General features: G+C 32.9%; 1 protein-coding gene across 3 annotated transcripts in view; it reads right to left on the minus strand.

The window, feature by feature from the left end:
• LOC106461695 (cell death protein 3-like) overlaps nt 1–14666 on the minus strand; it is a 68808-nt gene extending 54142 nt beyond the window's left edge. The window contains exon 1 of one of the 3 annotated variants that reach the window (XM_013921543.2): nt 14571–14666. The gene's annotated coding sequence lies outside the window, so the exon portion shown is untranslated. Of the gene's footprint in view, nt 1–3981; nt 4093–10446; nt 10466–14570 lie in introns of those variants that run through there. The other 2 variants (XM_022388716.1, XM_022388715.1) reach the window with 2 other exon arrangements.
• Nucleotides 14667–16083: the final 1417 nt, after the last annotated feature.

Genomic DNA, 16083 nt, shown 5'->3' on the forward strand with positions numbered 1-16083 from the left:
CAAGACTTGCATTGGCTACTCAGAAAATTAGTAGCCGGTGGTCATTAGGTTAATGAAATCAGGATTATCAAGTATATTATGATTCAAAGTCTTATATTATTTAAGTTTTTATTCCTTTATTTAAAAAGAAACTGCTAAAAGAATAATTAAAAATTTCTCATTTGCTCTCACTTGAAGTGCAATTGGCTATAGCATGGAACATTAGACAGTCATACAAGAAACAACTATGGTTAAAAAAAGTCTTTCTTGCTGGCACTAAACTACATGTACATACAGTTCATTTATCAGTAACTTGATACAAATTTCTGGAACTGACCGGGAAAGAAATCATTATAGACATTCCTGAGTTCAAGCCATGCCACACCCACTTGCAAAGTAGAAGCTGGGTTGGTTAGTGATTGTTTTAAGTTGAATGGCATGTTTATAACCAACAGAAAGAGCAGATTTCACCCTTCAAAGTTGTTTATCCTTACATTATACATATGGTATAGATATACTTTCAGTGCCATTATAATGAGACTAAGTTCATTGTTGAGAGCAGTTTCTATAGTGTTTGGCAATTTTCTCTCCCCTTATATGTATCAGTTTGACAGACAGATTGCATTTAGGTTTTACTTTTATATTTTAGTTAATTTCCATATTGGCCTAATTATAGGGTGATCTCAAATATAAGGTGACCTCCATTTTTAAAAACTATGGGGAAAAAAAAATGTAGTGCCATAACGTCCTTTTTTTAGGTCCGCAAAATCAATATTATCTGAACAGCCTGCATATGGATTAGTTGCAAGAATTAGCAATGACCTTAAGTGAACATCTGGTGCACATGAGTAGAAGGATGCTACCTGGACATTCAGGAATTCGACAGGTTATTATAGGCCTGAGGTCAGCTGCATTTATAAGGCAACTATGAATTTTACAGCTTAATAAAAAAAACACTGCCTTATAATCGGGCCAATACAGTATGTATTATTTGTGTTTTAAGATATATATTTTAAAGGTTTACTTTTTAAAAATTATTCTATACTTTGAATTGCTAAACCAACTTTGAGACATTTACAAACACTAAAAGTATTATGCTGGAGGGGTTAAACCTAACAACCAAAGTTAATGTAACATCAATTGAAGGCACTTATTGATGTGTGTCGACATAAATAATTAAAGACAAAGAAAAGGAGAGGAATAATATAAAACAATACAAATGAATTATGAGAGAAAAGATAAAGACATGAAATTATGCATGTCAATCACTGAAGATGTCATTTAAATAATCAACTTTTCAGAGTCCGAGTGCAAATAATTACATTAAATAAAAAAATTTATTTTTAAAAAAGGAAAAAAATCAAAATCAAATATTTAATTTTTATGAAATTACATACTGTTAAGATAGTTCTTGTCAAATTTCAAACAATTTCATCCATTAATATTATTCTTGGAACACTATATTAAGAATCGCAACACCCAGTAGTTATTTGGTTAAACCTTGCATTTTTGTGTGTTATTACTGCATACTGTACTGAAATAATGTGAAGAAAATATCAGGTAAAACTGTGTACTTATTACGAATATTTCAATCTGTGTGACTGAAAATATTCCACAACAACCAAATAAAACACTGAACACATCAAGTTTATATATATATATTTATGATAACTATGTAGTTGTTTGTGAATTGTATTTGCTAATCATTTACCCACTCACAAATATTTCAATTTGATCTAACCTAAATATTTTTGACATTTAGCCTTTACAAGAAACAAAAGGTAAAAACATTGTTTTCTCTTAGACTTTTTGTTACTTTTATATCTAAGAAAATTTAATACCTGCCACATCTTTCAATATTAGGTGCACTGTATTTTCAAATAATACCTTACAGGTCATGCAGTTATTACAGGTAACATCATATCTCCCAATTCTTAACACTGAGATCAAATCTTTTCTTCTCATGCACATGCTGCCTAATGTTGTGTTCTTTGTGTAGTTAGTTCATACATTATGCAACACTCATGAATGAAAATTTTTCAAATATGTATAAAATGAAATGTATATTTATTTATATAAGTTATTGCTATATACACATATAACCATCACATGATGTCATATACTTGAGTAATTTATAACTGGTTAGCTCTGGCTCCTGCATCAATTAGTTTGGTAACCTAAATGGGGTACTTTCCAAAGCTTCATATTAGAGCTGTCAAATTCAACTCATTTTTTATTTCAGGCATCACAAAATAAATAATCAATGGCAAAATGTATTGAAATAGGATTTTTCAGCTAAAATTCTAAATAGATGGGATTAATATTCATGCTTTCACTATTTATTAAATACACACACACACAGAGGCACCACATCTCCCTTATTATCTACAGAACTGGCATTCTTACCATGCATATAAGTGGGAATCTATTAAATACAGGTCTATATACTCTTTTGGGTTCTCGACACTCAGCTACTTTTTGAGACAATTGACCCCAAACTGACCTTCAGAGTTTCCATACTATAACTTCTAAAATGCTTTGTATATCTTCAGAAATTTTGCAAGCTTTCAGTAAGCATTAAGTTATTTGTAGACAAAAAAAAAAAAAATGTTTGGAGTCAAAGTGATTTTCATGTTATGATTAAAAATACTTTTCTTCATCTAAAAAATCTCAAGTTTCATTTCATAATCTCTAAAACCTCCTAAATAAATTTCAAATGTCTCTTTCCAGTAAAACATTATATGTTATGTGTTATTTCCTCCACCCTAACTCTATGCAAGTTTTGTCAATTTGAAGTAAATCTAAATTACCCTTTTTTTTCCTTTCTAGAAAGATTTCCAATTGTAACATAAAACTACATTTGTATATACTTAAATTTAATTGTTTTACTGATCTTTGAACTGTGTCTAAGTGATACTCCTACCATAAAATTTGTAAATCACTTGGCTAACATGAAGATCACGCTACCCTTTCAAATTACATAATGCAAGGGCTACTCGCGAGTTGCTTGCATGCATACATTATGAAAATTTTTATTATTCTTTATTTTACTTAATCTAACCTTATCTAACCAAAAAAGTTCCTACTTTTTACATTTTAGTTACTTATATAATGATAAATAAAGAATACACATGAAAAACAAGAAATATGGTATTTAACTGGGTCTTCTTTTTTTGCTGTTGGCAGTCAATGAAACTTAACCCTACTTTTTTTTGTAAAGTTACTACTGCGCTAAATTTTTTATTGAGTCAAATAGTGCACCAAAGAATATATAATAATAACACGCAAAAAGCAGACAATGTTCTATAACTATCACAAATTTTCTGGCTTTCTCAGTATGCAACAAGAGCAGTTAGAAATTCAGTTAAGCTCATCAATGTGTTTCCTGTGGGAATAAAGTTTGAACTGGAGGCAAAACAGAAAATTTAGTGTAAAGAAAACAAAGTAATATAATACTCCATTTGAGTAAATCATTGGCTTTCTATTGGCTATAAACAACATAGTATTAAACATGAGAGAGAACTATTGGCAATTTCTGATTTACAGGGTCTGATTTACTATTTTATGACTCTGCAACCTAATAAGATTGAACGCTATAAAGATTATGCTTTGCCCGAGTGATGGCAACTTATAATGAGTAATTTACATTACATTTCATACTTTTTGAATCTCACAATTCTCATACTAGGTGAAATTCAAGACTGTTTTTATATTGTCTTATAAAATTAAAAACTTAAGACTTATATAAAGTTAAAATTTAGATTATTATGCAAAGTTTATTCAAAGAAAGTAGTTTAACTAAATTTTGAATAACTCAGGCAAACCTCATGACATGAGCAGAAAAGAATGCTCATAGAGAGAGGGTTAATATACATCTCCAGCTGTCTTAGTTTTACATATTGAGTGCTAATCAAAAGCTATAGTTCATATATTTGTTGGAAACACTACTCAACAGATCAAAAAGCAAGAGTTGCAACAATCTTTCAATCAGTGGTCACCCACCCTAATGACTGTCCTAGCTGAGGTTGATCTGTATCAGCTACACCTATCAGGATGTTAACACTGGTGGCTCAGAAAATGATCAAAGCTGTCTTTTGCCTTTAAGTCCAGTATTTCCTCATCTGGCTCATTTGGGGCAGCCAGATAAGTACTTTGAGCTTTCTCCCTCAGCAGCTGAGTTGGTATGACTAGAGACAGCATCATCATCATTCTCCTTTGACTCATTGAGCTAAGTATGATTCCTGGTCAAGGTAGTGTGTGAGAAGATCATCTGCAATATATAACAAGCACAGTTTACTGGCATGCTCAATACATATTTGTGCAGTTACTGTAATTCATACATCAGTGGACAAATCTGTCAGAGTACAATGCAAGTCAGATCCTGACACCTCAGTTCTTTTATCTTATTTTGATATCCCTTCTGTCTCTGATGGCCTTTCCTAGTTTTTGATAGGTGAATTCATATGGATCACCCTTAACCATTCTATGTATTCCTGTTGACACTGTGGAATGCATTTTCATGGGGGAGGACCATACATCATTTAAAAATGAAGTAGTATTTCCTGCCCAAACATAAGCATGTTTGGCAAACAGCCAGTGTCCAGTTGATGGAGTGCTGGTCTCACTTGGAAGGCTTGATACATCACAAAGTATACCAATGTGTCAATAAGGAACTTGGTCTCTCACCCTTGTACCCTCACAGGTATGTACCAAACTCCAGCAATCCCAGAGAACTGAAGTGACCACTAAACACTTCAGTGAAAGTAGTCTGCTGTGCTCCTCCAAGTTGGTGGCCAAACCTGACATAGGCTCTGTAAATTTTCATGAGGATTTAAATCAGCATTTACCACTTGCTGCTTATTATCTTGGACCCGCTGAGCCACCAGACAGTTCCAATGATCTTGCCTACTTTGTTGCTAGGTGCTATTAGATGGCTGGCATCTGCTATGCCATTGGAGGAAATCGATAGCTCTGATCTTTGCTGCTTACCATAATTTGGGCAGATTATGTGCCATTGTCCCACTACATCAAAAGTTAAGTAGATGCTTAACAGGGTAGTACAGATGGAACACATTGCCTATATAAGCAGCCAGATCCTCAGTTCCAGTCCTCTTCTAAGGCTTAAAGTTGATCCAATAAAACAAACAATTTTCTACATGACCAAATCAGTGGTACAATTAGCCACGGATGTGTTCTTCCAGTCTTCTTGCTTCTCTTCATTCAGAGCATTGAACTGATGCTCCGGAGTCTAGACATTATAAAAATGATCCAAGGCTTCTTTTGCCATTCCTTTGATCAGAGGTGAAACTGCTTTGTCTCATTCACAAAGACTTGTGGTGATGGCTAAAGCCTCTCCCTTGTGGGTTATTGGCCAGTGCCTGGTAAAGATGCTGCCAATATCACAGCTGGAGTGTGGTATACATAATCAGGGATTCTGACACTAAGAAAACTAAAGTAGTCCCTCTTAGAAACAACCGACCTATCTGCCATGATAAAAAAAAGTTGTATCTAACAGGAAGTCATTATTCAAAGGATCAATAACCAGATAACAAATGACTGACTTCAAGCTGTACCAGTTGCTATTTCCAGGGGTTGAGCATAATGGTTTATACATTGTAGAGGTAATCAGATAAAGTAGCAAATCCTTGTCTCTTGTAACGATATACAGTGTGTGTGTGTGTGTGTGTGTGTATGTATATATACATTTATAAACCTTTTACATAATTATTTTAATATCAAATTATAAAAGAACATGCAATAACTGTCCAGGATTCTACAGAGAAACTAAAAAAAAATTGGAAACCCAATTCCCCGAACATAATAAAAAGCATCCCATATTTACTACTATTGAAACTCAAAAAATCCGCAGTATACCTATACAAAACACTGGAATTTTACATAAAGAACCTAACATTGGAAGCTACGTATATTAACTGAACAAAACAGCCCCACCCTAAACCAAAATATCATCTTGAAACTTGGATCCCAGCTCTGAAAAGGGACCATTCTGCAAATATAGAAGACTCGGTAAAGAAATACGAATAAATATCTGAACTAAATTATTGCTAGACTCTAGCCAATATCTAATAAGGTATATATATATATGAATATAAAATAATACATAAAATGTAATAAGTTGCATGAAAACAATTTCAGGTTGACTAAAAATTCTCTAACTTCCATGTTTCTTTATAAATCACATATATATGACTTGAAATTGGTTGCTTTCTTCACAGTTTTGGTCTACATCAACATCCACATCATGTTTCTATATCTTCTATATCTTCTTCACAGCAACTTCCTGTTCTCAGCTTGAGACATTCGCAGCTTTCCCGGATGCCTTGAGGCATTTCATTAGCGATGCTTATGGCACACATTAGTCAAGTCTGTCACTCATGAAACCATGAGTTAATAACCTTCACACCATGCTAGTAAATCCTAATCAAGTTACTTAACATCTAGGCCACTAGCTCAAAATCTACTACATTCGCTAAAACAATAACCCCTGGTTACCTTTCAGGACCTGAAAGTCTTTAAACTAAAATGCCCATGTGTATGTACTAAGGAATTTGAATTGAACTCCCAAGGGTACCAAGATACATATACTAAGCTGTGAAGCAATCTCTGGTCACGTGACCTCTTCGTTCCCTACTGTATATGCTGTATTTATGCATCTCTGTAAATTACATTATTGATTATTACATTATAGCCATGCTATAGAAAGGTCATTATCTGACCTTCCACCCAAAAAGTCACAGTCGTATGTAACATCTGTCAGGAAGTTGTTCGTGGGAGGTTAGATCAATGTAAAATCATTCCATATACAGAAACAAAAGCCTTATTTAAGAGGAAGTCATTATTGGAGAACAGCACATTCCTCTTGGAAGCTCTTACTTTTCCTCATCTCAAAAATCTCAAATTTCCTTTATATAATCCCTAAAAACTCCCTTAATGCAATCAAACGTTTTTATTCATTAAACTTTATAGAGTATGTGTTATTTTCTCTATCCTATCTCAAAATGGGATCGGTCAATTCGACCGACCTCTTAACCAACAAAAAAATTTAAATAAACCTATATTAACCTTTTTACTTTCTAGAATGACTTCAAATTGTAACATGAAACTACATTCCTTTATCCTAATTAGCTCTAAGTTTGTGACATTATATATCTATTTGTAATTAAATTTTATCATTTTATTGCCCTTTGAACCGTGTATAACTACTATCCGTGCCATTATAAGTTGTAAATCACTCGGGGAACGTCCATCCCACATTATGCTATTGAATTACATTACCCACAAGCTGCTTGCATGTGTGCCTCGTGAACCATTTTAATTATATAATTATTATTACTTATTTTACCTAATCTAGTCTTAAATAACTTAAAAAGATCCATATTTTTAGATTTAAGTTACTTTTATAATAATTAAAAAGAATGAATATGAAAAACAAGAAATAAAGTACTTACCTAATCTTCTTTTTTCTTGCTGTCGGGTTTTCGAGGAGAGTTAAGCCAAATTTTTTTTTATAGTAATGCATTCAATTTTTATCTAATTAAATAATGCACCAAAGAATATAGACTAATATGCAAAAGGTAGAAAAATTGCCTTACCTCTCAAAATTTTCCTGGCTTTCTAACTATGCAACAAGAGCCATTACAAATTCATCCAAGCTAGTCATTTACTTTCCCACGGGAATGAATCTTGTAGTGTGAGTGAAGTTGACTATATTCTTTACAGAACACAACATTATATAATATGTCATTTGATAGATGAAAATCTTGACTTTCTATTGGTTATAAGTAAGATAAAATGAAATGTAAGAGAGAACTATCAACGAATTGTGAAAGAGAGGATGTGACAGGAGGGGACTGATTTTCTATTCAATAGCTCTGTAACCAAACAAAAATTGAAGACTAAAAATTATGGTTCTTATAGAGAGTAATTTACGCTTAATTTCGTACTTTTTCAAGGGGTGGTAGATAAAATAGGGATGATGACAAAATGTGTCACATGGGTCATACCAGTGGAAATTCAGGATTTATTTTAGTATTGCCTTGCAGAATTAAGAACTTAAAACTTACATACTATTAAAATATTGATTATTAGCTAAGATTTTGTGCTATTCTAATTAGTATAAAATAAATAAAAAGTAGTTTAATAAAAATTTTGATGTAAGACACAAACCTTGTGTCATGCACAGTAAAGGGTACCCGGAGCAATAGGGTTAACTAAAGAGCTCAAGTAATGGCAACATGCATATTATTAAAAACAGGAAACTCTTAAATTAATCCTGTGATTGCAGCACAAGTTTTTTCTTCCTACTAAACCTGCCAGATGTCTTATTTCCACAAAGAGTATCAGGTATGCCCACTTTATAAGAAATGATTCAATCTAAATAATTACTGAGACCAGGATATAATCTTCCCCTTGGAGGAACGGTAAAAGACCCTCAAGTGTCAGAGATGGGTGGAATTTTAGCATGACCAGCCAAGCACTAGCACACAAGCAGACAGCAAGCCAAGAAGTGTAATGTTGTTAGGGTGCAATCAGACTGTATGGGGTCTGACCTCAACTCAATTGGACAGAAAAGATGAGGTGAAGAACCCATCCTGCTACAGGAGGAGGGCACACTTGAGAGGTGACCTACACTACACAGACAGTGCTACTACTGTCATACTTTCCACCATACTGTGCTGTACAAAATCAGTGAGGAACTCTCCAAGGTCCACTACCCCAGTGGCTAGGAAATATCAAGTGGAATGGTTCTCCCATGCTCTGCTCAAAAGGTAGGAAAAATTCATGTTGGAGAGACAGAGAGAAGCACCCAGATCCCCACAAGATGTCTACTGCAAAGGTCCTTTACTGAAGACAGTGTGATGGACGATTGCAAAAACCCTATTTTTAAAACCCAGCAAGAGTGAGCCAAATAAGGGAAGTCACTTTTCTGATGCCTACTTGTAAGTATACCGTAGGAAGCAACACCAGCCACCTGGCAGGATCCTATAAAAGGAAAAAGTTATTTAGAAAAAATTGTATTTACCCTTCTCAAAGAAAGTGTGTAAACTGAAGGACAGTGACCAGAAGGAGTCTTGATCCTGCAGGAGATGAAACACCTCAATGATGAAAATAATGGGAGACGACCATGTGCAGAGTCATACAAATGCCTGCCTGAAGGTTCTCATCCAAGGGTCAGTGAAAAATGAGGTGCAAGAGAGTGGGATAAGTGACAAATTTGATGCAATGAAATGTGAAAGAGCCTGCGAGCATCAATATTCAGGGAAGAATACACTAAAGGGAGGAATTGACAGACCCATTCTGTAAGGGTAGAAGGAGAAAGTTCCCTAGATGAAGAGGGGCCCAAAGGAAAATCATATGATGATGGAGTTCTTGAAAGGAAGACATACATGTTAAGTAATACTAAACAGCCCAAACCAGACACAGCAGGTGATCTGGGAGAATTAAGTACAAGAAAAGAGAGTATGGGAAGCATCGATGGCATATATATCCCAAGGACAATGACCACAAACATAAAAGAAAAGATGTCTATTTTACAATTGAAAGATTGTACTGGATGCATCTATCAAATTTTAACTGTCCTCTTGCATTCCGGTAAACAGGTGTTTATCCTTGAATGGCGGGATTTGACTCTTTGTATTTGAAATTTAATAAACAAAATTTATTAACTTATCTTCTGGAATATTACTTCATTCCAACCTCTCTTCAGAATTGGTAACCTTCCCTTCTCTCTATTTTTAGTTTGTTCCATTCCTCTCTTGAAAATCTGAGTGTAAAATGTGATGGACAGCTGTCTGTCAAATCAATATTTTCAGTTGCGTCTTTTCCCTACAATAACATTTGTCTCAATGTTTTCTTTTGTAAATGGTGTATGGCACTTTGCAGATGTAAGTATTAATTGTGTGTCCTCAGTGTCTAAATTTTTGCTCACATGAAGTTTGGCAACTTTGACTTCTTCATGATTGTTTCCTCTGTTGAATTTGTAGCTTTCAGATGACTTTGAATGTATATCATTTCTGAATATCTAAAGGTAACATCCCAGTTTGTCTACTCCTATTAAAATAGATTAAATGGGAGTAGACTAAATGGGAATAATAAACCTAAAAAATAAAATCATCAGGTTGCCAAATATAGAATAAGGTTTAAATACAAAATCACTTTGGCATAGTTTTAAAAACAAATCATTTTTGTATTTATACTGTTTACAATATGATGCATACTCTTAAAACATTCACACATTGATATTTTTTATGTACATGCAAATATATCACATAAAAAAACCTAGCTTGTTCTCAAGAGATTATAATAGTCCTTTAAATTTGTCATTTACAATAAAGTGGCATACCAAGTTTATAGAAAAAATATAAAACATTTATTTTGGTATATGATTACATTAGAATAGACTAAATGGGAGAAGATACAATGGCAATAAGCCGTCTAAATATTCACCTTTCCTGTCACAATAATGTTCACCATGTTCTTGCAGAAGTTTCCTGGCATATACTTTTACATGGGTATATGTGACTTTTTTTATTTTTGCTTACAAAGAGAACAAAGGCTACGAAAAAATTATTTGGATGGCTATTATGCTTTTGTAGCCAACACAAGCAGAATGAAACCTTTATTTACACCAACTACAGTGTGTATAGGGTTCAGTAGGGTTGTTTTTCTGTCTGCATAAACAGTAAAGTTGGTCATCTTCATCAGTATTCCAAACAGGATTTGACAGCTCCTTGGTTTGCTATAATATCAGCACATGACACATCCTCCAGATGTGGCAATACGTGGCTAAAGTTGTGCTTTTTAAAAGTATTTTTTCATGGTCTAAGAGATAAATTTTGATGATAAAACTTGATTGTTTTTTCAGTGGTTCTTTGATAATAAAAAAGTTTCCAAGACATTTTGTAAAGTTTAGAGAAAATGTTAACAAATCTTACGTCCAAACCATGAAATAATGGACTCGACAATTTTGTTTTTTTGTATGATAGGCCTACTGCTACTACAAAGCAATATTTTGAGAAATAATAGTTTTGACTTCCTCCAATTATGCAGAAAGAAAATACTGAAGTTTTCTCTAAATATAAATTGAACCAATAACAATCACAAAAACCTAACAAATGTAGCACAAGGACATATGACATTTCCACAACTGCCAGATATAAAAGACTGTTTAGTGTAGATAGTATTAATTACTTTATGTGAGTTTATATTTCATGATTGTTTAGTTTTGTTTTCATAATAAGAGAGTTAACAGCAGATGACTGTTGTAAGTTACTGATATTGAGGCTATGGAAACTTCTAGAATGCCTCAGTTAAAGATAAAAATAGCAGCGACCAGATGAGAGCCAAAAGTAAAGCCAAATGAAAGAGAGTTTTAGTCAGAGAAAGATTAGAAAACATGAGGTTAACCATCGTAGGAGTGAATAGCCCAACAGTTGAAATGTTAAAATGAGATTAACAGTTTTCTGAGATTTTAGGAGAATAATTTGTCTTGTCAAAGGGTGTTCTAAAGCAATTGAACCTGCCTCTGTGAACTTTGACAAAAAGCAGATGATTATTTGGAAGTAGGCCTATATGTGAAAAGCAGATGTTTATTGGAAGTAGGCCTATATGTGAAAAGCAGACGTTTATTGGAAGTAGACCTAAATACAAAACAGCAGACAAGTATTGAAAGTTCAGGATACAACTGTGGTAACTCAATGACAGCGTAAGTGAATTATACATAGATACTGTTGAGAGAAAAGGAAAAAAAAGAAGAAAAGGAATAAGTGAATTATACACTGATAGTTTGGCTTGTCAACTGAATTCTAAAGCAATTGAATTAGCCTAAGTGAGCTTTAGACAAGAAGAGAACTGTATAGTATTTAAGATACAACTATGATATACATAGTGTAAACATTTTTTGTACATATGTCGAACTTGTTTTGAATATATTATTTTAAAACAAGTGGAGTGTGTGCTGTTCATTTATCATTCAATTTATTGCCAACAAGTCACAGATACCTGCAAAAGAATCCTTAGCCCAACACACTCATATACCTTAATTTACTATATATATACTAAAAAAATTAAAGTTTTGTAACAACAACTTTACTTTAAAAGTCAAATTTTCAAAATTATTTTAGTAAAAACAGTAACTTTACCTAAAGACTACTTTATTCTGTCAGATTAGTTTAAAATCAAAACCATCAAAAATTAAATGAACAATGTACAACTAATACTATTAACTGTTAGAACCAGACTCAGCACTTGTTAAATGTGTGTATATTATCACAGAACTTTGAAGAATCTGTACTGTCATCTATAAGCCTTCTAGCAACTTGTTACTGTACAAATGGTAGGACTTCCCTCTTTATTGTATTATCAGAGATTTGATTCAGTTGGAAATATACACTTTAATCCAAAATGTATAATTCTAAATTGCTCTATTTGATTGAACTCTAATTCTGGAAAATACTGTTTATATGCTGAAGTAATATTGTGGTAAACATGTTTTTATCAAACTTTATCTAGCAATAACAAAAAAAAAAAAAATCACAAAATGTAGCCTGCCCTTCTCCCTAGAACTTATTATTCCTAAAATAAGATAAACAGTTAGGTAAAATGCAACATTATTAATTTATCTCAATGTGAAAAGTAACAATGTTAAAACATGAAATTAACTTGCTATTGCAAGTGTCTGTAACATACACGAATGGATGCGTATCTACTAAGAAGTAAGAGCCTAAAGGTGGTTTAGACTGTTAAATACAGAACCAATTTCTGATGAATACAGATAAAAACAATTTGCATATGTGCCAAGTTTTTCAGCTGTTTTAGCCCTGAAAATCTATATCAGGACTGGCAAAAAAAAGAAAAAGATTCTACAAGATAAAAATGAAAACAATCTTTATAATTAGGCAACCAAAATGAAAACACAGCAAATATATTTGTGCAGGTAAAAATTACTGTCACTTCTACAGAAGTATTCTCAGTTCTACAGTTTTCATTTTATAAGGAGACTTCTGTTGAACCAAACACAATGATCTTAAAATACATATTTAATTGTCAACCTCCAGATACAGCTGACTAAGAAATTGTGCCTGAATTCAACAGGGAAACAGAGTTTCTTTGTTCAGCACAGGTGTCTCCACATGACCTTTGTTTTGTCATAGCACTGGTTGGCTGTTACATTTAGACAAGGTCAACTCGGCAAGCAAAAGGGTTATTCTTTCAACCCCGATACTATACGTCACTGAAATAGCCTTTTTGGTAGAATAGACATTATCTACTATAGTCTAGAGGACAAAGGAACAGAGCAGCTTGAATTTCAACAACTTTTTAAGATGTGTTTATGCTAAAAGTAAAACTGCATACATACTAAATAAACAAAAAAATCTTAAAATTCCTTCATAACTAAAGCAGCTAGAAAACATATGATAACCATGTAAATCACAATTCAAAATGATTTAACATGTTGGATACAAGGCTAATTATTCAAGCTTGACAAAAAATTTGGCCTATGTGCCATGTTTGCCAGTTGCTTTGCCTTCAAATCCACTTTGAGTCAGGCTAAATACACAAAGCACTTGCAAGTTACAGAGGAAACACTCCTCTTCAGATATTCACAGAGAAATAACTGGCCCAACACGATTTATTCCTTTAAATATAAAGCAAATAAATTGGCATATGAACTTAAAAATACTGAAAAAGAAACAGCAAATCTGATTTCAGTATCATCTCAAAGGTAGTTGAATGCCAAAATGTTAAAGTAAGTTGTAAGAACTCAAAGTTTAAGTGTTAAACTATTGAAATAAATGGGTATTTTAAACTAATATTTACAATAATAATATACTAATATAGTGATAGCAGTAGCAGACCTACAATACTAATAAAAATATTACTAATACTAATAGCACTTGAATTTTGAGTTCAGTATTGAGCTGTACTATAATTTTGTGTAAATCTGGAGGGGTTGCATACATTACATACACAAAAGGGAAAGAACAGCAAATAAGATAGATAAAATGGTTATGCCTTAGAGTGAGGTAGAAGGCCCTAACTCTCCATGTTCATTTTTTTGCCAAACAAGGTATGACTTCGGTCAGTTCGGAGGACTTGTAATATATCAATAAAGAGTAAGTAATTTTAAAAGATAAATAAATATCATTATAACTTTTAGTTTAGAAATTTAGTAATTATTAAGATTTATTCATATGGATTATAGTTTTTATACACACTACGAATCTCATTTACACAAATTTTGCCAAGAACTGAAGAAGTGGCATTGTTTTATAAATTATATGGTGGTTGTACTTCTTTAATTTCAAAGCTCTTGTGCCGTTATAAACTGAAAAATAAAAACTCTGTTACTAACAGCAATACTAGTGTTACTGTTAGTAATAGTATTATAAAATTTCAGTTTTAAATACATTTTTGTTGCAATATTTTATATTGCCTATTTAAACTACCTATTAAAGTAAAAAAATTAACATGGAGAGATTCGGCCTTCTCCTTCACCATAACTGATAAAACATTTATATAATAATGGAAACAAATATATTATTAACATGGTATCGAAAAATCCTACTCACAAATTAATAAGCAAATTGTGATGTCAAATTCTATCCCCATTCAAATCCCATCCTTTGGCCTTGGGCAGTAATACGCATGCGTATGACGCAAGCGAGACAATCGTTCAAATTCTATTCTTCATCCAAATCTTAGCAATTCTTATTCTTAAAGTATGTATTAAGCAATATATTTTAGGTAATATTAATGCTACTTTCCGTAATTATAGCAATATAATGTCGTTTATTTAATTTAGTGCTGATTATTTTGTTTGAGTACTTGTCTTAGTTCATAAACACTATTACTTCCGTGTTTCATTCAGTTTTAATTGGCACTGAGTTACTAATATAATGTGGGGTTTCGTTAAATTTTATATAACGAAAATAAGAAAAACAAACAAACTTACTTACTATTGAATTTTACAGTTTAAAAAAAGTAGATTTTTTCTTCAATTTCCATTATTTCTCTCTCTCTTTTTATATACATATATATAATAGTAGTGTCTGTTCTATGTCCATGTAACTACTTCGCAGTGTGTAAATGGATCTTCATCAAAATTGGTATGGAGGTTCATTAGACCCATGCAGGGGTACATACAAATTTTGAGTTTTGCAATTTGCGTTTTACGGTTTTAATTGGCGTGTTTTACCACGACTTTGCCTCTTGTAGATGGATCTTTGCCGAATTTGGTATGGAGGTTCATTGGGTCCATGCAGAGATACACGCAAATTTGCGGTTTCACATTTTGTGTTTTTGCAGTTTTTATGGGCGTTTTTTACAGTTACACATAAGGGAAGCAACTTTTCATGTCCTAAGATAACCTTTCAGTAATTAAGAATTTTCATAACTTCAGTCCAAGAGACGGGTACTCCAGCTAGTTTATTTAATAAGTAACAAAAACACTTAATAATCGTACCACTAAATTGCCCTTTCTGCTTTCACCACACAAACATCTAACAATCTAAATAAATTAGTGGAAAAAATATTTAAAATAAATTGAAAGTGTAGGAATGGGTGCACCAAAAGGTGAAGAAACAAAGGAGAAATGAGCATGGTGTAATAAAACTTCCTCTGTACAACCTCACAAGGGGACATGTCCAACATCCGGTCCATGCCTATTTCCTTTAACTGTGTTCATGATATTGTTGCGTCAGCGAGGTCACGTGACTATTACCACGCCACTCCTTCTCTCGAACCCTCGAGAGATTACTAGATATAGGGTAGTCTGGTATATATAAGATGGTCACAATGTGACGCAATAAGGTGTGTGTAGACAGTGAGTAATTGATCTGCAGTCAGAGAGTATTATTGAAGTTGAGCACGTTCGTTGTTATAGCGTTTGTTATATCGTGACTGTTGAAATTAAGTGTATCGTAAAGTTATATTCGGAAAGAATAAACCAGTTTTATTAAGTAAGGACTTGTGTCGCTAAAGTTTCGTCGGAACGAATTTACGGAAAATCAATTAACAAACGGAGACGTTACAAATTAGTGTCATAGAGTGGAATAAAAAAAATGGAAACGAGAAGCAGCAAAT

Source organism: Limulus polyphemus, unplaced genomic scaffold, assembly GCF_000517525.1.
Source record: "Limulus polyphemus unplaced genomic scaffold, Limulus_polyphemus-2.1.2 Scaffold1012, whole genome shotgun sequence".
In the NCBI taxonomy this organism is placed as follows: domain Eukaryota; kingdom Metazoa; phylum Arthropoda; class Merostomata; order Xiphosura; family Limulidae; genus Limulus; species Limulus polyphemus.